This window comes from Microcaecilia unicolor, chromosome 5 (genome assembly GCF_901765095.1).
Source record: "Microcaecilia unicolor chromosome 5, aMicUni1.1, whole genome shotgun sequence".
NCBI lineage: Eukaryota > Metazoa > Chordata > Amphibia > Gymnophiona > Siphonopidae > Microcaecilia > Microcaecilia unicolor.
The window spans coordinates 55,108,517-55,131,263 of NC_044035.1; the positions used below are offsets into that span (position 1 = coordinate 55,108,517).

The 22,747-nt window shown below is 44.2% G+C and overlaps 1 long non-coding RNA gene across 1 annotated transcript in view; it reads right to left on the reverse strand.

The window, feature by feature from the left end:
* Nucleotides 1-2,952: 2,952 nt before the first annotated feature.
* The window catches only part of LOC115471117, a 124,342-nt gene continuing 104,547 nt past the window's right edge, over nucleotides 2,953-22,747 (reverse strand). The window contains exons 3-4 of the long non-coding RNA XR_003942280.1: nucleotides 7,608-7,691; nucleotides 2,953-2,991 (exon numbers count right to left, since the gene is read on the reverse strand). This is a non-coding gene — a long non-coding RNA (uncharacterized LOC115471117). The remainder of the gene's footprint in view (nucleotides 2,992-7,607; nucleotides 7,692-22,747) is intronic.

The following is a 22,747-nucleotide window of genomic DNA, read 5'->3' on the forward strand; positions in this document are numbered from 1 at the left end:
CTGACCACCTCCTGAAATGGCTTGGCTTGCTCAGGAGGGAGCTTGTCCACCAAGCCCGCCAACTGCCGCACATTGTTCCGCATGTGTATGCTCGTGTAGAGCTGGTAAGACTGGATTTTGGCCACGAGCATAGAAGAATGGTAGGCCTTCCTCCCAAAGGAGTCTAAGGTTCTAGAGTCTTTGCCCGGGGGTGCCGAAGCATGCTCCCTAGAACTCTTAGCCTTCTTTAGGGCCAGATCCACAACACCAGAGTCGTGAGGCAACTGAGTGTGCATCAGCTCTGGGTCCCCATGGATCCGGTACTGGGACTCGATCTTCTTGGGAATGTGGGGATTACTTAGAGGCTTGGTCCAGTTCGCCAGCAATGTCTTTTTTAGGACATGATGCATGGGTACTGTGGACGCTTCCTTAGGTGGAGAAGGATAGTCCAGAAGCTCAAACATTTCAGCCCTGGGCTCGTCCTCCACAACCACCGGGAAGGGGATGGCCGTAGACATCTCCCGGACAAAGGAAGCGAAAGACAGACTCTCAGGAGGAGAAAACTGCCTTTCAGGGGAGGGAGTGGGATCAGAAGGAAGGCCATCAGACTCCTCGTCAGAGAAATATCTGATGTCCTCCTCCTCCTCCCACGAGGCCTCACCATCGGTATCAGACACAAGTTCATGAACCTGTGTCTGAAGCCGTGCCCGGCTCGACTCCGTGGAAACATGGCCACGGTGTGAGCATCGAGAGGTAGACTCCCTCGCAAGCACCGGCGAAGCTCCCTCCGCCGACGTCGTCGGGGAGCCTTCCTGGGAGGCGACCGCGGCACCGATGTCGGAGACCTCACCCCGGGCAAGGGGCCAGCCGGCGCCTCACTCAACGGTACCGGTGGCGCAAGCACCCCTGGTACCGGAGGGGAAGGGCGCAACAGCTCTCCCAGGATCTCTGGAAGAACGGCCCGGAGACTCTCGTGCAGGGCGGCTGTGGAGAAAGACATAGAAGCCGATGCAGGTGTCGAGGTCAGAGGCTGTTCCGGGCTGTCCAAGGTGGAGCGCATCGACACCTCCTGAACAGAGGGTGAGCAGTCCTCCTGGTGCCGATGCCTACTGGGTGCCGACTCCCTCGGCGACCCAGAGCTCTCGGTACCGATGTGGGAAGGAGACCGGTGTCGATGCTTCTTTGACTTTTTCAAACAAAGCATGTCACCGGAACTTCCCGGTATCGACGAGGAGGACGTAGAATCCAGCCGTCGCTTCCTCGGGGCCGAGGCCGAAGAAGGTCGGTCTCGGGGGGGGGGGGGGGGGGGGGGCTGTACCGCAGGAGCCCTCAGGGTAGGGGGAGACCCACCCGAAGGCTCACCGCCACCAGCAGGGGAATGGACAGCCCTCACCTGCACTCCGGTCGAAGCACCACCGTCCGACGACATCAGCACTAGTGGAGATCCCGGTACCACCGACGCAGCCTTCCGATGTTTCGGTACCGACGATGCAGAGGATCGATGCCTCGATGCAGTCGATGCCGAGGTCGGAGGTCTTGACGCTGTCGATGCACTCGATACCCCCGGTGCTGCTGCCGACGAACAGCCCAAGAACAACACGTTCCACTGGGCCAATCTCGCTACCTGAGTCCTTTTCTGTAAAAGGGCGCAAAGACTACAGGCTTGCGGGCGGTGCCCAGCCCCCAGACACTGAAGACACGACGCGTGCCTATCAGTGAGCGAGATTACCCGGGTGCACTGGGTGCACTTCTTGAAGCCGCTGGGAGACTTCGATGACATGGGCGGAAAAATCACGCCGGCGAAATCAAAACTCGTAATTGCGGTAAAGGCACCAAAAAGAGGGCGAGAAAAAACTCGAACCGAGGCCTCAAAAGGGCCTACCCCGAAAACGAAAGTAAACTTAACGGGGCAAAAAACTGGAAATACGGGAAGGGGAAAAAGACCGAAAAGGTCTTTCTCCGAAATCCCTTTTTTTTTTTTTTTACTTAGCGAAAAGACAAAAGACGCGCGAGGGTCAACTTAAGGGGCGCGAACGGCGCAAACACAACCGTCCCGAGTGCGGACAAAAGAAGACTGACGAACACGAGCCGGTTTGGGCGGGAAGACGGCCGCGCATGCGCGGTGCACATCGGCGCGCGAGGACTAGTAAAGGCCTTTGCTAGTGAAGTTTCCGATTGGAGGGGCTGCCGTGGACGTCACCCATCAGTGAGAACAAGCAGCCTGCTTGTCCTCGGAGAAATGGGGAATATATGTGTAGATTTTAGTCCTACCCAAGCCACAGCCAAACCATGACTCTTTAAAATCTCTGTGGTGTGGATATATACATACAAACAGCAGCTTTCTGAAATCAGTATTAACTAGGGTCGATTCCCATTGTAGCTCCTTGTGACTCTAAGCAAGTTACTTAACCCTCCATTGCCCCAGATATTAAAAAAATAATAATAATTAGATTCTCTGTCCCTAGGGGGCTGACAAAGCACTTGCATATAATAAATGCAAACTGCTTTGAGTGTGCTACAGAAAGGCAGTATATCAACCCCTTACAGGTGTATAAGATCTACATGTGCAGATGTCAATTTATAGTGGATATGTTTCTTTAGTGGATATGTTTCTAAAATAATGGTCATAATACATTATCTCCTGATCAGAAATTAGTTTAAGTGCATTTGTTCAATAAAAGGAAAGCTTTATGTTGAATCTAGTTTTCAGCTAGTTTATCCAACATTTCTACTGTTGGTCAAGTGTCAACTCTCAAGTCTCTGCCTCTGAAGAATGGAATGATACAGGCCCCAATAAATATGGCAATAATTTAGCATGCCAGTGCTCCTGTGTGGCACAACATATCTGCTTACATATGCAGTAACTCATATGGTATCATCCAATAAAGAGGCACTGGCCATAGATTTTCAAACAAAAACCAGTATCAGGGCAGAGAGAAACCTAACAGTTGCTACCTGTTCATTCTCCACATGATTTTTTATTTTCTCCAGTTTCCTTCGCTCTCTTTGTCTCTAAAAGACAAAAGAAAAAAAGAATTGAAGCGATAACATGACTCCCCTTGCAAGCACTCCCTAATCTAATCAAAGCCCAGGCAACTATCTCCTGCCTTGAGAGCCCCTCATCACACACCACCCCAAGAGGTCCTTAATGGAAAAATTTGGATTGGGAATTACCTTTGTGTAAAGTGATGTGCTTAATTGAGCACAAGGGAGAAGGAATCCAAAAGCGCAAAAGCGAAAAAGAATAGACAAAAACACAAAGAGCCTTTGAGTGGAGACATCTCAACTTTGCTTTATTAATCAGACCCGATACGGTCTGTTTTTTGGCAAAAAACACCGGTGACAGGGGTCTAATAGCGGTATCTAAATCCAGAGGTATCAATCATCCAGTGAAGAGAAACAATCTTGTCTTGAAAAAGAAAAATATGCTAGAGACTTAAATAAATGACGTCGACAAACAGCATGGGAACACAATTGAACTTCAAAAGTTCCTCCTGCACTGAACAAAACTGCCATGTGCAGGGAGACAAACGCTGAGTAAGCGCCTCTAGCAAATTTGTCTTTTCCATGACAAGATTGTTTCTCGTCATTGGATGACTGATACCTCTGGATTTAGATACCGCTATTAGACCAGACACAGGCGTTTTTCACTGAAACATGGACCATGTCGGGTCTGATTAATAAACTAAAGTTGAGACGCCCCCACTCTTGAAGGCTCTTTGTGCTTAATTATTGGTCATGCTAGCTAGATCCAGGAATATTGCATGTTCTGAAATATAAAAGCTGCCTGCAGAAACTTGCCAGCTGCATAAAGCTCTGAGAAGCAAATATGGCACTCCTCCTCCACTTAATCACGGCCAGCTTGAACAAAAGAAATTTATCTCATGCATATTCACTGTGGCTATCCTGAAAACCCAACTGGCTGGGTGTGCTCCAAGGACTGGGTTGAGAAGCACTGCTCTAGACAATAAAGGATATTCAGCTCTCCGCATGTGTACAGTAAACAAAAGAGCCTGGGTGTTCCCCAAGATCACCTACTCTAAGGATATCAAACAATAAACCTCAAGTAGTGGGCAGAGTCTTCACTACAATGGCAACTAAGAGTAAGCACTACTAATCTTTGATGTAACATTTTTGGATGTGTTATTTGAGCATATGGCCTGCAAAGAAACATATGACCAGCAAAACCAGTTCAAACTAACTTTTCCATCTCAAGAATCAGAAAGAACTAGTCTCAACATTTCTACACTATGATTGGATTATTACCCATCATGTGACCTCAGTTTATACAGGACAGCAAGATAGGGATTCATCCTCAGGTTTTCAAGACAACTCCCTTTGGTTTTTCTCTCTGGCTTTTCACCTGTGAAGAGAACAAGGCCCTCTAAATTTCAACTCCCATCTACTCTGCAACTACAAAACTTTTCTCTACCAGCCTCAAGAATCACCATCAACTTTCCCTCTGAAATAGAGCATTACTGCAGAACCATCTCCCAAGTCTCCAAAACAATATAGCATGCTGACCAGCAACAAAGAGAAGAGGACATCTAGATGCAGAGTTGGCCTTACTTGCCAATCCCTGTGAGTTCATGGTTGGCAAGTTAATACAGATGCAGAATAATCAGTCATGAAGATTTCAATCCACATTTATCTTGATGCATAATCTCCTCACATACAGTGGTGGAAATAAGTATTTGATCCCTTGCTGATTTTGTAAGTTTGCCCACTGACAAAGACATGAGCAGCCCATAATTGAAGGGTAGGTTATTGGTAACAGTGAGAGATAGCACATCACAAATTAAATCCGGAAAATCACATTGTGGAAAGTATATGAATTTATTTGCATTCTGCAGAGGGAAATAAGTATTTGATCCCCCACCAACCAGTAAGAGATCTGGCCCCTACAGACCAGGTAGATGCTCCAAATCAACTCGTTACCTGCATGACAGACAGCTGTCGGCAATGGTCACCTGTATGAAAGACACCTGTCCACAGACTCAGTGAATCAGTCAGACTCTAACCTCTACAAAATGGCCAAGAGCAAGGAGCTGTCTAAGGATGTCAGGGACAAGATCATACACCTGCACAAGGCTGGAATGGGCTACAAAACCATCAGTAAGACGCTGGGCGAGAAGGAGACAACTGTTGGTGCCATAGTAAGAAAATGGAAGAAGTACAAAATGACTGTCAATCGACAAAGATCTGGGGCTCCACGCAAAATCTCACCTCGTGGGGTATCCTTGATCATGAGGAAGGTTAGAAATCAGCCTACAACTACAAGGGGGGAACTTGTCAATGATCTCAAGGCAGCTGGGACCACTGTCACCACGAAAACCATTGGTAACACATTACGACATAACGGATTGCAATCCTGCAGTGCCCGCAAGGTCCCCCTGCTCCGGAAGGCACATGTGACGGCCCGTATGAAGTTTGCCAGTGAACACCTGGATGATGCCGAGAGTGATTGGGAGAAGGTGCTGTGGTCAGATGAGACAAAAATTGAGCTCTTTGGCATGAACTCAACTCGCCGTGTTTGGAGGAAGAGAAATGCTGCCTATGACCCAAAGAACACCGTCCCCACTGTCAAGCATGGAGGTGGAAATGTTATGTTTTGGGGGTGTTTCTCTGCTAAGGGCACAGGACTACTTCACCGCATCAATGGGAGAATGGATGGGGCCATGTACCGTACAATTCTGAGTGACAACCTCCTTCCCTCCGCCAGGGCCTTAAAAATGGGTCGTGGCTGGGTCTTCCAGCACGACAATGACCCAAAACATACAGCCAAGGCAACAAAGGAGTGGCTCAGGAAGAAGCACATTAGGGTCATGGAGTGGCCTAGCCAGTCACCAGACCTTAATCCCATTGAAAACTTATGGAGGGAGCTGAAGATGCGAGTTGCCAAGCGACAGCCCAGAACTCTTAATGATTTAGAGATGATCTGCAAAGAGGAGTGGACCAAAATTCCTCCTGACATGTGTGCAAACCTCATCATCAACTACAGAAGACGTCTGACCGCTGTGCTTGCCAACAAGGGTTTTGCCACCAAGTATTAGGTCTTGTTTGCCAGGGGGATTAAATACTTATTTCCCTCTGCAGAATGCAAATAAATTCATATACTTTCCACAATGTGATTTTCCGGATTTAATTTGTGATGTGCTATCTCTCACTGTTACCAATAACCTACCCTTCAATTATGGGCTGCTCATGTCTTTGTCAGTGGGCAAACTTACAAAATCAGCAAGGGATCAAATACTTATTTCCACCACTGTAAGTTCCCAAAAGAAAATGCATGCATATGTATGAGTGATGTAAGTAATGTCTAGCCTGCAGTTTCCTATAAATAAAACTTCTCTCCAATTTAAGAATGAACCCAGTTCCACCTTATGAGTGCATTTTATTCATTAATATTTTGCAGTGTAAGTTTTCAGAGAAGGTTAATGCATATGCCTCAGTACATATATAATAAATCTCTCTTGCACAAATAATACCCAATCATAATATTTTAACAAACCACCACATAATATGGTTTCAAAGTCTGGTGTTATCTTAGAGATTTATTGCTGAAAATGTGATGATATAGGTTTATAATCCTTTACAAGCTGCTGTTCATTCTAGTTATTTCTCTTTATTTCCCCAGTTGTGTGTGTTGTGCTCAAAGCAGCTCCCATCTTGGGACCCAACTACAAAATGTTCTAGACCCACAAGTGTATCTAAACCCGTAATTTGGAAACCACTTTCTCTTTATTTGACCAGGCATATTCCTCCTGCTCCTTTGTGCTCCTAGCTCAATCAGAACTAGGGTTAGGATGTGGCACCACAAGTCTCCATTTGCAATTACCTGGGGATATTTTCCCTCTTTTTCAGCATACTTGGTCTGTTTTTTGTGGTGGTAGTTTTATGTGAAGAAGCCTTATACTCCCTTTCTGGAGCCCTGCAATTATGGGCCCGGAATCCAGACACTATAACACCATAATACTCTTGCCACATGAACTGTGAACACTCCTTGAACAGAATCCATGCCTTAGTCAATCAAGGGAGTAGAAGACTTGACTTGAAGACAAACAGGACCTTCCATGTGGCAAGTGCATACCATTTGCCACCTTCACCCAAGTGCATAAATCCCTGCTGAGCAGACATGATGGGCCACTTTGGTGTTCATCTGCAATCACTGGATGGGAACCACTGCTCTAATCATTAAGGTTCTGCAAAACCCATAAGGGAGAATAAAATGGTTTGCTGCTCTGATCCTGATCTGGCCAAAGTCTTATAGTGCATTTTCCCTTCCCTTCCCTTCTCCCTCTGATCCTTCTACCCTCTATACTGACATTGTAATAGTTCCCTCAGTTCACTGTAAGCCGCTTTGAGGCTGCTTTAAGTGGTATTAAGCGGGGTATAAATGTTCTCAATAAATACATTACAGATCTATTGAAGTAAAATCTCCTACAATTCTTGTCTTTCTCTGTCAAAATATTCAGAAGCCTGCCTATACTACTGTTAACAAAATTCAAGCAATTTATCATTCTCTATCTCAATACTGAAACTTGGACATAGATTTAAAATAGACAGCACACAACATTCATTCTACACACACTATTACAAATTGCCACCACACCAGAAAAGTCTCTAACCTTCTTCTTTGCTCTTCTCTTCTCTGCTTTTTGTTTGGCTCGATCATCCTCAGAGAAAGAGCTTTCTGAAGTCATTCCTTCATCCTGAAAAAAAAAAAAAAAAAAGGCAGGATTAGTAATAAAAACTGTTATCAGCATGCCCAAGTTAAAAGACTATGGGCTTCTTTTACAAAGCCGCACTAGATATTCCCACGCGGCAAATGAGAAGAAGCCCATAGGAATTGAATGGGCTTCCTCTCATTTGCCACACCGAGAATCGGCAGCTCGGCTTTGTTAAAGAACTCCTATGTGAACACAAGCTTCAGAAAAATCCCACCTGAAATTCTGTTAGGTTATTTACCAAGAAAACACAGTTTGAATTTATTTATTTTGAATAGAGGTATTTTAATCAATTAAAGGTACTGATGCTAACCAGTGGAAGCTCTGAGCCTCTTTTTCTTCCATGCAAAAGGTGTTATTCATCCATGAACTTCAGCCACAACACCCCTAGCCAAGCCCCCATCCCCACAAGCTCCATCTGATCCCATCCACACAAGCCTCAAACAGTTACGATTTTCTATTTAAATCATTTTATTAAAATATATAAAGAAACCATATTAACCCAAAACCACAAGAAGCCACACCAAAGAAATAGAAAGATGTGCATTTCTTCCTATACCGTGCAAAATATAAAGATCACACATGCCAGGAATGGGTTAGGGAGTGCAACTAGGACAACTGCCCCCTAGCCAGAGAGAGAGCCCTAGAAACTGAAGGAGGCATGGTCTGGTAGGCAGCTTCGGGGTCCCCTCCCAAATTTCTGCGCTGGGCCTCAGCCATGTATGTCTACCAGCTCTGGCAGGATACACATTTCAAATCTGATATAGTCTAATCATGAAATAGAAAATAAAATGTTTTTTCTACTTTTTGTTTTCTGGTCATTTCATTTTTCAAATCATTTTAGTCCCAGGCTCTGGTTTCTGTTTCCCTCTGTCTTCTCTCAACTCAATCACCAGGGTCTCCTGCCCATTTGACATTTCTTCTTTCTCCATGCTCACCGTCCATATTCTGTCTCTGTGTACCAATCTTTACCCTATGTTCAGCTCTCCCTTCCTTGTGTCCCATATATTTTACCATCCAGCATCTCCCATGTGTTCATCTCCCCACATTCATCATCACCACTCTATGTCTCTATCCACCTGCTGGTCCAGCTTCTCTGTCCCATCCCCCCCAAGGCGCTGCCTTCCTGTCCGGATCCGGAATTGGCATTTTGTTTTTCTCCCCTTTCCCACTGCATCTCTCTACCTTGCACTTCAAGCCACGAGGATCCACCCAGGCCTGCTCCAAGGCCTTCCCTCTGCCGGCTCCCGCCTTCTAATGTAACTTCCTGTTTTGCAAAACTTTGGAACTTTATAAGTCTAAGTGCTTTGAAAATGAGCCCCCAAGTGTCTTTAAATAACGAGCAGACAGATTTTAAAGACTGCAAATTATCACTATCAACTGCTGAGCAAGTTGTAAACAGGAACAACAAACACTGTTTGAAATGTCTGTAAGCAAATGTCAGAAGCCCAAGAAATAAGAAGTGAGAGTTCACATATATTGCGCTAAATGAAAAGATAGCTAAAATAGACATCTCTGAGACCTGGGGGAAGGAAAAATAACCAATGGGACACTGTCATACCAGGGTACAAACTATATTGCAGTGATAGGATGGACCAAACTGGTGAAGGAGTAGTATTATACATTAAAGGGGGAACGGAATCAAATAGACCAAAAATTCTGCAGGACACAACATATACCTTGGAATCCCTATGAATAGAAATTCCATGTGTGAAGGGAAAAATGACAGCGATAGGAGAATATTACAGTCCACCTGGCCAGGATGAACGGATGCACAAATGTTATCAGAAATTAGGAAGGTTAAACTGGGTAAGACAATAATAATGGGTGAATTCAATTACCCCGATAAATGTAACATCAGGACATGCTAGGGAGGTACACATAGATGCATATTTTCAAAGCACTTAGCCTCCCAAAGGTCCATAGAAACCTATGGAACTTAGCCTCCCAAAGTGCTTTGAAAATAAGCCTGATAGTAACATAGTAAATGACAGCAGATAAAGACCTGAAAGGTCCATCCAGTCTGCCCAACAAGATAAACTCATTTTACATGGTATGTGATACTTTATATGTATATCCGAGCTTCATTTGTCCATGCCTTTCTCAGGGCACAGACCGTAGAAGTCCACCCTGCACCAGTTTTATTCTCCAAATACCGGTGCCGCCACCCAATGTCCACTAAGATTCCATAGATCCATTCCTTCTAAACAGGATTCCTTTGTGTTTATCCCACGCATGTTTGAATTCCATTACTGTTTTCATCTCCACCACCTCCCGCGGGAGGGCATTCCACATATCCACCACCCTCTCCGTGAAAAAATACTTCCTGACATTACTCCTGAGTCTGCCCCCCTGCAACCTCAATTCATGTCCTCTAGTTCTACCACCTTCCCATCTCCGGAAAAGGTTTGTATGCGGATTAATACCTTTCAAATATTTGAACGTCTGTATCACATCACCCCTGTTTCTCCTTTCCTCCAAGGTACACATGTTCAAGTCGGCAAGTCTCTCCTAGTACGGTTTGCAATGCAAATCCCATACCATTTTTGCAGCTTTTCTTTGCACCGCTTCCAGTCTTTTTACATCTTTAGCCAGATACGGCCTCCAAAACTGAACACAAGTGGGGCCTCACCAATGACTTCTAGAGGGGCATCAACACATCCTTTTCGTCTGCTGGTTATACCCCTCTCTATGCAGCCTAGCATCCTTCTAGCCACAGCCATCACCTTGTCACATTGTTTCTTCACCTTCCTATCGTCCGACACCAACACCCCAAGATCTCTGTCCTGAGTCGAACTTGCTAATCTCTACTTATGTGCTAGGTGCTTTGCCTACCAGGCAGCTTGCAGAATTTCCACGCCTATCATTTGCCTACGATTTCTTTTGAGCGTTGATTGCTGTTTCAACATCGGTACCTTCAACCGTGGATACAGACACACATGGTATTTAACGGTGACTTTTGAGCATCGGGCCCTAGGTTCTGTATTTTAACCTACCTATCAACTTCCCAAACACTGCCTACTCCTTACTTTGTGGAACTCTGTAGCATCATGACTGTCATTAAGCTTCTACCGTACTGCAGGCCCTAGCTTTACCGATATTTCAGCCCATTTGCCTCTGTTCCTCATGTCCATGCTGCACTTTCTACCAACAATCTGTCTTCTCTTTCATTTCACCAGCAGCTTTCTAGATTGGTTCCAGGTGCTTAGATATCCTCATTGCAGTCCTGAACCGCAATTGCATCCTTACTACGAGACCATTTTACTAAACTGTGCTAGGTGCTAACGTAAGCCTAACGCAGCTTAAAAAGGTTTTACTGAGGGACGCGCTCAGGCGTCCTGAGGTAAGTTTGACATTTGTGAGAGTAAAAAGATTTTTTGTAGTTTTTCTATAGAGGGGGTATGTTGGGGAAGGAGAGTGGGCATTTCTGCACTAATCAGCACATCTACATTACCACGCACTAACTGATTAGCCCAGGATTAGCACATGAGCCCTTACAAAATGGGTGGTGGTATATGCTCATGCACCAATTTTTGTTAATGGCCACATGTTAATGGCAACATTAGAGCTTAGTTCCTAGATGACACGTTCCAGACTGGTAGAATTATGATGATCTATCCCAGTATAGCAAGCAACTGCATGAAGTATCATGCTTGTGTGAAATTCCTTTAACCTCTACTCAGCAAGTCTCAACTTCCGCTTGTTTGAACATAGTTCTTATAAATTCTAGATCACTGAGAAATAAGATTGTGGTTCTTTATATGATGAGGGATGAAATATAGATATTTGATGCAAAACGGAATTCTGGTTATTGGTTGAAGATCTGGTACTCCTCCATCAATCTATGTCCACCGCATTATTTCAGGCAAGTGAGGGGAATAAAGGAGGGGGTATGGTAGTAGTATTTAAAGATTCTCTAAGATTCACTAAGAGAGGGTATACAGCTTGAAGGTATGGAAATTTTGGGTTTAACTTCTTTTGCTTTGAATATTATGCTGTTCTATTGTGCTCCTGCAGTCCTTCAGGAGGATTTCTCAGCTTTAGTTGAATTTCTAGTTAATCTTGATTTCCCACCTCGTAAATTGATGATATTGGGCAATTTTAATTTGCAGGTTGATGGGAGCAGTAACAATGACTATAAGCCCAGTTCTTTTTTTGTTGTTGTTGTTTTGTTTTTACAGATTCTAGATGCTTTGGGCTGGAAACAAATTCCCTACCCACATAGCCAGCCATATCTTAGATTTACTTCTTGTAGATAAATGGTTGCCGGTACAGAGGGTTGTGGTCACTGAGGTGAGAAGGGTACCTTGGTCTGATTATTATTTAGTTAAACTGTTTATGAAAATGCAGTTAATTCCACAAATTTATCAATTGCAGGAATCATTCGAGTTGTCAGATTTAAAATCGGTGGTTACTACTAACCTGACAAAATTTGGTTGCTAGGGCGTCTCCGCAGCTGTTGAGTCTTGGAATTCAATACTGTCCAACTTGCTTGATTTGGTAGCCATTATGCATGAATGTCACATGGCACACCACCATAGAACACCATGGTATACTAAGGATCTGAGATTGGTTTAGCAAAAGTTAAGGCGCTATTAGAAAAGTTGGAGAAGCTGTCCTTCTAGAATTACCTTAATGACATATAATCTAGAACTGCAGACATATAAAAGTGCATGTCTGTTGGAAAAGACAGAACATCTTAACTCAGTTATTGAGTCAGCTCCTTCCGGCACCCAACAGTTATTTTCTGTAGTTCGACACTTGACGGCTGATCCTAGCTCGGATAGTAAAGTAATTAATTCCTCTTTGTCTAGTCAGAATTTTGCTTGGGGATTTGCAAAGTAATTAACATCACTCACCAATTTGAGAACCAAATCATTGCAAGCTGAATTATGCTGCCCTTTAGTTCCTGACGATCAATGGGCCTTTTTTCAGTCTATATGCACTGATCAAGTGTTGCAGGCTCTCTCAAGAGTGAAGTTGTCTCATTGCCCATTAGATGTGTATCATCCTTCGATACTTAAATCAAGTCTTTGAAACATCAAATTAATGAGGTAAACAGGGATATTATTACATTTGTCATTTTCCGAAGGGTTTATGCCTGATGCACTGAAGAGATCTGTTAGACCACTGTTAAAGAGCCCATCACTTAATCCTGATGCAGTCCTTGGTTATAGGCCTATCTCTTTGCTCCCTTTCATGGGGAAGATTATTGAAAAGCTGGTTTATGACAAACTCATTGACTATGTAGAAAAGTACAATGCTTTGAATATGAATCAATTTGGTTTCAGGTCATTGCACGATACTGAAACATTGCTAATTTCTATTTTGGAAACTGCCAGAGAGGGTTTTGATAAAAGTACGCATTGTCTTCTGGTAAGCCTGGATATATCTGAAGTCTTCTATACAATTAATCATACCACATTGATCAACAGGCTTTGATCTACTGGGCTGAATAGTTTAGTCCTTAATTGGTTTAAATCTTTTTCAATAAGTAAGAATGTTTCTGTCAATTCTGAATGCTCAAATGAGGTAGATTGTTTTTCAGGTGTACCGCAAGATTCAGCACTTCCTGCTATGCTGTTTTTCTGTTACCTCTGTGTAGACTCTGAATTTTCAAGCTTACTTATAAACTATATGCAGATGACATTCAATTTTTGCTGGAGCTTGGCAACTCTATTGCTCTTTATTTGAATGCTGTTAATCAGTAGTTATGGGATAAATGGTTGTCATAACCATACTCTGTAAGCCACATTGAGCCTGCAAATGGGTGGGAAAATGTGTGATACAAATGCAATAAATAATAATCATCATCATCATCTTCAACAATATGGCAAAAACACAGATCTTAATTCTGTCTGGTTCTTTGCTCAATAGTATTCCTCCAGATTTTGTCATTGGCAATATGTCTATCCAAATTGTTAACTATTAGAAATCTAGGTGTCATGTTAGATTCTAAGCTAACAATGAAGATGGATGTTCAGAAAGTAATTAAGCAAGTATTTTACAGCCCAAGGTTGATTTGGCATATGGAAGATCTTCTTACCTTCTCAAACTTCCGTTTAATTATTCAGAGTATTGTTATTCCATACTTTGATTACTGTAATGGTCTATTTCTGGGCTTGCATGGAAATATTTTAAAGGCCTTGCAGGTTGCACAAAATGCTGCAGCCAGAGTCATTTATGGCTATTCCCGGTATACGCATGTCACGCCTATTTTTAAAAGTTACACTGGCTCCAATTAAACAGAGGATTGCTTTCAAACTTCACTATTAGTTTTCAAAGTGCAAAATAATCTGGTTTCTCTTGTTCTATCCTCTTTCTTATGAGAGTACCAATCCGCAAAAGCTTTGAGATCTTCTACCACTAACCTTTTGGAAGTGCCACCTTTTCAGATTATCAAGCTAGATGAATACTGCAGATTTTTTTTTTTAAGGTTAGGGGGCCAAAACTGTGGAATGAGTTGCCTATATACATAAGGCCTTTGAAGGCCTTAGATCAATTTAGGCTGGCGTTCAAAACATTGTTATTCTTAGAAGCATTAGGGGACCAGCAAGCTTCTGTTTGGGTATGAGTCATATCTGCTTTGGTAAACTAGTGAGTAATGTGTAGTTGATGTTAGTTTGCTTAATGTGTGTGGACTCCTTGTAGTATTTAAATTTTTTTTGTTACATTTGTACCCCGCACTTTCCCACTCATGGCAGGCTCAATGCGGCTTACACGGGGCAATGGAGGGTTAAGTGACTTGCCCAGAGTCACAAGGAGCTGCCTGTGCCTGAAGTGGGAATCGAACTCAGTTCCTCAGTTCCCCAGGACCAAAGTCCACCACCTAACCACTAGGCCACTCCTCCACCACTCCTCCGCCACTATTTATAAACTAGTGGAAGAAAGCCAGTTTCGTCAAAAATGAAACGGGCCCTAGGAAGGCTCTCGTCTAAGCAATTTTTCCTCTCTCTCCCCTGCCCTCCCCCTCCATGTCCAGCAATTCTTCCCTCCTCTCCCATTCCCTCCGTATGCTATATCAGGCGGCTGGCAGGCTGTGTTACCTGCAGCGCTTAGCCTGGAACAGCTTTTGTTTACTGCCTGCTCTTTCTGCAGTAGGGGGCTCGCGTTGGTCAGGGTAGTTCCCCTGGGTGCACACTCTGGAGATGCGGGTCCCCCCCCCATTTATTTCCCCCTCTTTCAGATTGCCTCTGCCCCCTCCTCCCCCATCTAGAGAGAGGTTCCTTCAGACACACCTAAGCGGAACCGTTAAGCGGAACCGTAGCTTCTTATTGGAAAAAAAAACTAGCTACCAGAGAACCGGAGAGACAACAGTTTCCGCTGCAGTTTCCGACTGCTGCTGCCCTCCTGCGGGTTCTCCGGTGTTCGGTGCTCTGCGACTCTCGGAGGCAGTAAGCTTCTGGTTTCCTGCCCTTTTTCCATGGCAGCTCCAATGTCCAAACCGTACTGCTGTGTGGTCTGTCAGGTACGCCCAAGTTTTGTCACCACCTACAGGTCTCTGCAATGAGGCATCAGCAGGGGATTCCTTGCCTGTTGAAGCACCGGGTCCTTCCGGTTCGGAGCTGGTGCCAACCACGGAGAGTGTGGAAGGGGGAAGGGACAGAGTGGCGGAATTGGAGGGCTGTGGGATAAGCGGGGGAAAGTTGGGCACAGTGAACGTTTTGCTGCTCGGAGGTCAGAGCAGCGGCAGGCAAGCTGGGCTCGCATCGTCTACAGCATTCCCTCTCAGTGTCCCGCCCTCCTCTGACATCATTTCGTCTCTACGCAAGGACGGGACAATGAGAGGGAAGAGAACGCTGATGTCACCAACATGTTACGAACCCAGACAGCCAGAGAACCTTGAGGTACAAATTATTATATAGGATGTTTAAAAAAAACCTAAAATAAATAAATGGAGCAACTGGTTCAGGAACCAACAAGAAGGGGAACAATTCTAGTCCTTAATGAAGTGCATGATCATGTGCAGAAGATAATGAAGATGGGGCCACTTGAAAATAGTGATCATAATCATATTTGATATAATACCTGTAGTAAATACAAATAGGAAATCCAATATATTAGCATTTAATCTTCAAAAATGTTGACTATGATAAAATGAGAAAAGTTTAAAAAAAGAAAAAAAAAACAAAACAAAGAGCAGCTGCAAAGCTCAAAAATTTATATCAGAAATGGATGTTGTTCAAAAATAACATCCTGGAAGCCCAGAACAGACATATTCCATGTATTAAAAAAAGGTGGAAGGAAGGCCAAACAACCGGCATGGTTAAAAGGTGAGGTGAAGGAAACTATTAGAGCTAAAAGAACATCCTTCAGAAAATGGAAAAAGGATCCAACTGAACATAATAGAAAACAGCAAAAAGAACAGCAGGTCAAATGCAAAGCACTGATAAGGAAGGCAAAGAGACTTTGAAAAGAAGATTGTGTTTCAGGCAAAAAGCACAGGCAGCTCCTTGTGACTCTGGGCAAGTCACTTAACCCTCCATTGCCCTATGTAAGCCGCATTGAGCCTGCCATGAGTGGGAAAGCGCGGGGTACAAATGCAACAACAATAACAAAATAAGTTATAGAAGAAAGAAGCTAGTAAAAGAATCAGTTGGACCGCTAGATGACTCAGGAGTAAAAGGCAAAAAAAGAGAAGGTTTCAAGTACAGTCAAAAACCAGCCCGAAACAAAAAGCACAAGTGGACCTTCAGGAACAGGACAAAGGAAACTCTTTATTGAATGGACCAGACATGGTCCATGTTTCGGCGACCAAGCGCCTGCATCAGGGGTCTAGTAAAAAAAACATATCTATTCAAATTAAATATCTAAAATTACATAATACACAAAACAATTACATATAAAAGAATCAAATAATAGAAAAATATATTAAAAAATATATATATATATAAATCCACAATAGTACAAGATTACAGGCCCGGTTTACTAAGGCACGTTAGTGTTTTAAGCGCACCTACACGTGAAGGGGCATAATCGAACGTGAACATCCATCTCCATGGACGTCTATCTCTGAGAACGGGTACGTGAAGGGGCGGGACAAACCGTATTTTCAAAAAAAAAAAAAAATGGGCGCCCATCTTTTTTCCGATAATAGGGTTTGTGCCAGCCAAATGCATTACCGTGTTTCCCCGAAAATAGGACATCCTCCGAAAGTAAGACCTAGTAGAGGTCTTGCTTAAATTTGAAAATATAAGGCATCCCCCGAAAATAAGACCTAGCAGGGGAGGCCTTATTTTTCGGGGAAACATCGGGGTCACCCCCCACCCGAGATCGCCGGCTCCCCCCCTCGATCAGCGGCTCCCCCCGCCCTCAGTCACTCCCGGAACCAACCTCTTAACCGCTTCCTTTCACCTTCGCACTCGCCGCAAGCAGCAGGGCTGGCCACTCCTTCCTTCCGTGTCCCGCCCTCGTCTGACGTTACGTTACGTCAGGCGAGGGCGGGACACGGAAGGAAGGAGTGGCCTGCCCTGCTGCTTGCGGCGAGTGCGAAGATGAATGGTGAAAGGAAGCATTTAAGAGGTTAGTTACTTCCGGGAGCGACTGAGGGCAGGGGGAGCCACCGATCGAGGAGGGGAGCCGGCGATCTCGGGGGGGGGGGGGGGGGGAGTGACCCCGATGTTTCCCCGAAAAATAAGGCCTCCCCTGAAAATAAGACCTAGCAGGTCTTGGGGAGCAAAATTTAATATAAGACAGTGTCTTATTTTCGGGGAAACACGGTAGTAGCGCTTTAGAAATGTTAAATAGTAATAGTAGTAGTAGTAGTATTTGAGCTGGGCGGTATCGTTTTTCAGCGGAAATGGAAACCAAAGGCGCCCAGCTCAAAAACGAACAAATCCAAGGCATTGGGTCGTGGGAGGGGCCAGGATTCGTAGTGCACTGGTCCCCCTCACATGCCAGGACACCAACCGGGCACCCTAGTGGGCACTTGTAACAATTAAAAAAAAAAGTTAACTACCTCTGAAGTCCATAGCTCCCTTCCCTTGGGTGCTCAGCCCCCCAAATCCCCTCCAAACCCACTCCCCACAACTCTACACCATTACCATAGCACTTATGGCTGAAGGGGGGCACCTAGATGTGGGTACAGTGGGTTTTGGGGGCGGTTTGGAGCACTCCCATTTACCATCATAAGTGTGACAGGTGGGGGGGGGGGGGGGCCTGGGTCCACCTGGCTGAAGTCCACTGCACCCACTAACAACTGCTCCAGGGACCTGCATTCTGCTGTGATGGAGCTAGGTATGCAATTTGAGGCTGGCATACAGGCTGGAAATAAAAGGTTTTAAAGTTGTTTTTTTGGGGGGTGGGAGGGGGTTAGTGACCACTGGGGGAGTCAGGGGTGGTCATCTGGTCATTTTGGGCACTTTATTGGGACTTGTTCGTGAAAAAAAAGGGTCCAAAAAAAGTGACCCAAATTCGCGCTAAAAACGCCTTTATTTTTTCGACTATCGGCCGAGGACGCGATAAACACACCCCAGTCCCCCCTTCACCATGCTTCCGACATGCCCCCGTCAACTTTGGCCTTTTCCGCAACAGATTGCAGTTGAAGACGCCCAAAATCGGCTTTCGATTATACTGATTTGGACGCCCACAGTAAAAGACGCCCATCTCCCGATTTGGGTCGAAATATGGGCGTCTTTCTCTTTCAAAAATAAGGCGGTTAGCGTGCTAACCATGTAGACACCTATAGGAATATTGTAGGCACATACATAGTAAACGCGGGTACATGGTTAAAGTGCGTTAAAAATGTTAATGCACCTATAACGCTGCTTAGTAAATAGGGCCCTACATTTGTTAAATTCACCCCCCCCCCCCCCCCCCCAAAAAAAATCTTAAACTCTGTTAAAACTAAAAACAAAAGACATACAAAAATGATAAATGGAGAGCAATGCTCTGCTTACCACAATACTGTTTAATATTGATGTACAGTGGGGGAAATAAGTATTTGATCCCTTGCTGATTTTGTAAGTTTGCCCACTGACAAAGACATGAGCAGCCCATAATTGAAGGGTAGGTTATTGGTAACAGTGAGAGATAGCACATCACAAATTAAATCCGGAAAATCACATTGTGGAAAGTATATGAATTTATTTGCATTCTGCAGAGGGAAATAAGTATTTGATCCCCCACCAACCAGTAAGAGATCTGGCCCCTACAGACCAGGTAGATGCTCCAAATCAACTCGTTACCTGCATGACAGACAGCTGTCGGCAATGGTCACCTGTATGAAAGACACCTGTCCACAGACTCAGTGAATCAGTCAGACTCTAACCTCTACAAAATGGCCAAGAGCAAGGAGCTGTCTAAGGATGTCAGGGACAAGATCATACACCTGCACAAGGCTGGAATGGGCTACAAAACCATCAGTAAGACGCTGGGCGAGAAGGAGACAACTGTTGGTGCCATAGTAAGAAAATGGAAGAAGTACAAAATGACTGTCAATCGACAAAGATCTGGGGCTCCACGCAAAATCTCACCTCGTGGGGTATCCTTGATCATGAGGAAGGTTAGAAATCAGCCTACAACTACAAGGGGGGAACTTGTCAATGATCTCAAGGCAGCTGGGACCACTGTCACCACGAAAACCATTGGTAACACATTACGACATAACGGATTGCAATCCTGCAGTGCCCGCAAGGTCCCCCTGCTCCGGAAGGCACATGTGACGGCCCGTCTGAAGTTTGCCAGTGAACACCTGGATGATGCCGAGAGTGATTGGGAGAAGGTGCTGTGGTCAGATGAGACAAAAATTGAGCTCTTTGGCATGAACTCAACTCGCCGTGTTTGGAGGAAGAGAAATGCTGCCTATGACCCAAAGAACACCGTCCCCACTGTCAAGCATGGAGGTGGAAATGTTATGTTTTGGGGGTGTTTCTCTGCTAAGGGCACAGGACTACTTCACCGCATCAATGGGAGAATGGATGGGGCCATGTACCGTACAATTCTGAGTGACAACCTCCTTCCCTCCGCCAGGGCCTTAAAAATGGGTCGTGGCTGGGTCTTCCAGCACGACAATGACCCAAAACATACAGCCAAGGCAACAAAGGAGTGGCTCAGGAAGAAGCACATTAGGGTCATGGAGTGGCCTAGCCAGTCACCAGACCTTAATCCCATTGAAAACTTATGGAGGGAGCTGAAGATGCGAGTTGCCAAGCGACAGCCCAGAACTCTTAATGATTTAGAGATGATCTGCAAAGAGGAGTGGACCAAAATTCCTCCTGACATGTGTGCAAACCTCATCATCAACTACAGAAGACGTCTGACCGCTGTGCTTGCCAACAAGGGTTTTGCCACCAAGTATTAGGTCTTGTTTGCCAGAGGGATTAAATACTTATTTCCCTCTGCAGAATGCAAATAAATTCATATACTTTCCACAATGTGATTTTCCGGATTTAATTTGTGATGTGCTATCTCTCACTGTTACCAATAACCTACCCTTCAATTATGGGCTGCTCATGTCTTTGTCAGTGGGCAAACTTACAAAATCAGCAAGGGATCAAATACTTATTTCCCCCACTGTATATAAGAATGTATTATCAAAGTTATAAACAGAGCTGAGATCAATAAAAAAAATGATAAGAAAATGTTATCACATAGCTAATCAATAAATGGCCGAAATGCATCATATCTGTGTGTTCTTAATGTGGTTTTTTGAAAACATAAAACCAAATGTGCAAAGAGAGTGTGCTTAATGTGCAAAGAAAGCATGATTAATACCAACATCACAATGGAATCCGCTCATAACATACCGCTAAAAGTACTAAGTCCAAAGGACATAGTGATCAGTCTAATGAAATACATGTGGGTTCAAATGTTGGAAAGCTAGACCAAAGAGAAGTGAAGATGAATAACTAATTGACAGCGAAACTATCCAATTTGTAATCATAAAATTTCATAGGCAAACAGGTCAGGACAAAAAATTAGAAGGAAAAGGATAGCGGAGAGAGAGAGATGTATGACTAACATTCAATAGTCTTAAAAGCTCTTACCGCAACTTTGAGAACGTCCCACTCAAAGGTTGAGAGATAAAAATACTATAAAGAACAAGAAATGAATAAATAAAGGATACAAACTGAACGGGACCACCAATGAACTGAAAGGAACTCTACTTTACCTCTTGTGTATGAAGAATCCGAAAGCCCTGCTGCAAGGAGTTTATTGTGTTAAAATACCGCCAAAACTGAAAAAAACAGTGCATGCACAGTTAAGTAAAAGGACCACTCAGGGAAGACAATTCTGTAGCGGAGACACTAAATGAACTTTGCTTTGGTCTTCACCAAGGAAGATGTGGGGGAGAAACCAGTTCCAGAAATGGTATTCAGTACTGGTGGGTCAGAGAAGCAAACAAATCTCTGTAAACCTAGAAGATGTAATGGGGCAATTTGATAAATTAAAAAGAGTAGCAATATCATCTGGACCAGATGCTAAGAGAACTGAGAGAATTCAAAAATGAACTTGCAGAGCTATTGATAGTATTACTACTACTACTTATTCTATAGCGCTACTAGATGTATGCAGCGCTGTACACTGGACATGAAGAGACAGTCCCTGCTCGACAGAGCTTACAATCTAATTAGGCCAGACAAACAGTACAAATAAGGAATAAGGGAATTACTAAGGTGGGAATGATAAAGCATGGGTACTGAACAAGTGAGTAAGGGTTAGGAGTTAAAACCAGCATCAAAATGGTGGACTTTTAGGCTAGATTTGAAAGTGGCCAGAAATGGAGCTTGATGTACCGGCTCAGGAAGTCTATTCCAGGCATATGGTGCAGCAAGATAAAAGGAACGGAGTCTGGAATGAGCAGTGGAGGAGAAGGGTGCAGATAAGAGAGATTTTCCCAGTGAACAGAGTTCCCAGACAGGAGTACAGGGAGAGATAAGAGTGGAGAGGTACTGAGGAGCTGCAGAGTGAATGCACTTTTAAGTCAATAAGAGGAGTTTGAACTGTTTGCGGAAACGGATAGGGAGTGGGCTAATATGCGCATAGCAACACTGGCGGACTATAAGTCGTGCAGCAGAATTTTGAACAGATTGAAAGGGAGAGAGATGGCTTAGTGGGAGGTATGTGAGAAGAAAGTTGCAATAGTCTAAGCAAGAGGTGATAAGAGTTTGGATAAGGGTTCTGGCAGTGTACTCAGAAAACAAACTTTGGTGATATTATAGAGAAAGAAATGACAGGTATTAGCAGTCTGTTGAATATGTGCAGAGAGAGGAGTCGAAGATGATTCCAAGGATACAAGCCGATGAGATAGGGAGGATAAGTGTTATCCACAGAGATAGAGAATGGAGGAAGAGAAGAGGTTGGTTTAAGGGGAAAATAAGAAGCTCAGTCTTGGTCATGTTTAGTTTCAGATGGCAGCAATGTCAGACAGGCAGGCTGATACTTTGGCCTGGATTATTGCTGAAATTTCTGGTGTGGAGAGATAGATCAGGGAGTCATCAGCGTAAAGATGATACTGAAAACCATGGGATGAGATCCGAGTGCCAAGGAAAGAAGTACAGATGTAGAAAAGAAGAGGTCCCAGGATAGATCCCTAAGGTATACCAACTGATAGTGGGCTAGGAGGATCCACCAGAGTATACACTAAAAGTACGATGGGAGAGATAAGAAAACCAGGAAAGAACAGAGTCCTGAAATCCAAGTGAGGACAGCGTATCAAGGAGTAGGCACTTATCAACAGTGTCAAAAGCAGCAAATAGATCAAGAAGGATGAGGATACAATACAGACCTTTGGATCTGGCCAGGAACAGGTCACTGGGAACTTTAGCAAGTGCTGTTTCAGTTGAATGAAGAGGGCAAAAGCTAAACTGAAGTGGATCAAGAATAGCTTCAGGTGAAAAAGTCAAGACAACGGTGGTGAACAGCACGTTCAAGTATCTTGGATAAGAAGGGAGGATGGAGAGGGGGGTGATAGTTGGAAGGACAGGTAGGGTCCAATGAAAGTTTTTTGAGGAGTGGTGTGACTACTGCATGTTTGAAGGCATCAGGCATCTGTCATATCCTCAATCTTTCACTTTCCAGAGGATATGACAGATAAAAGG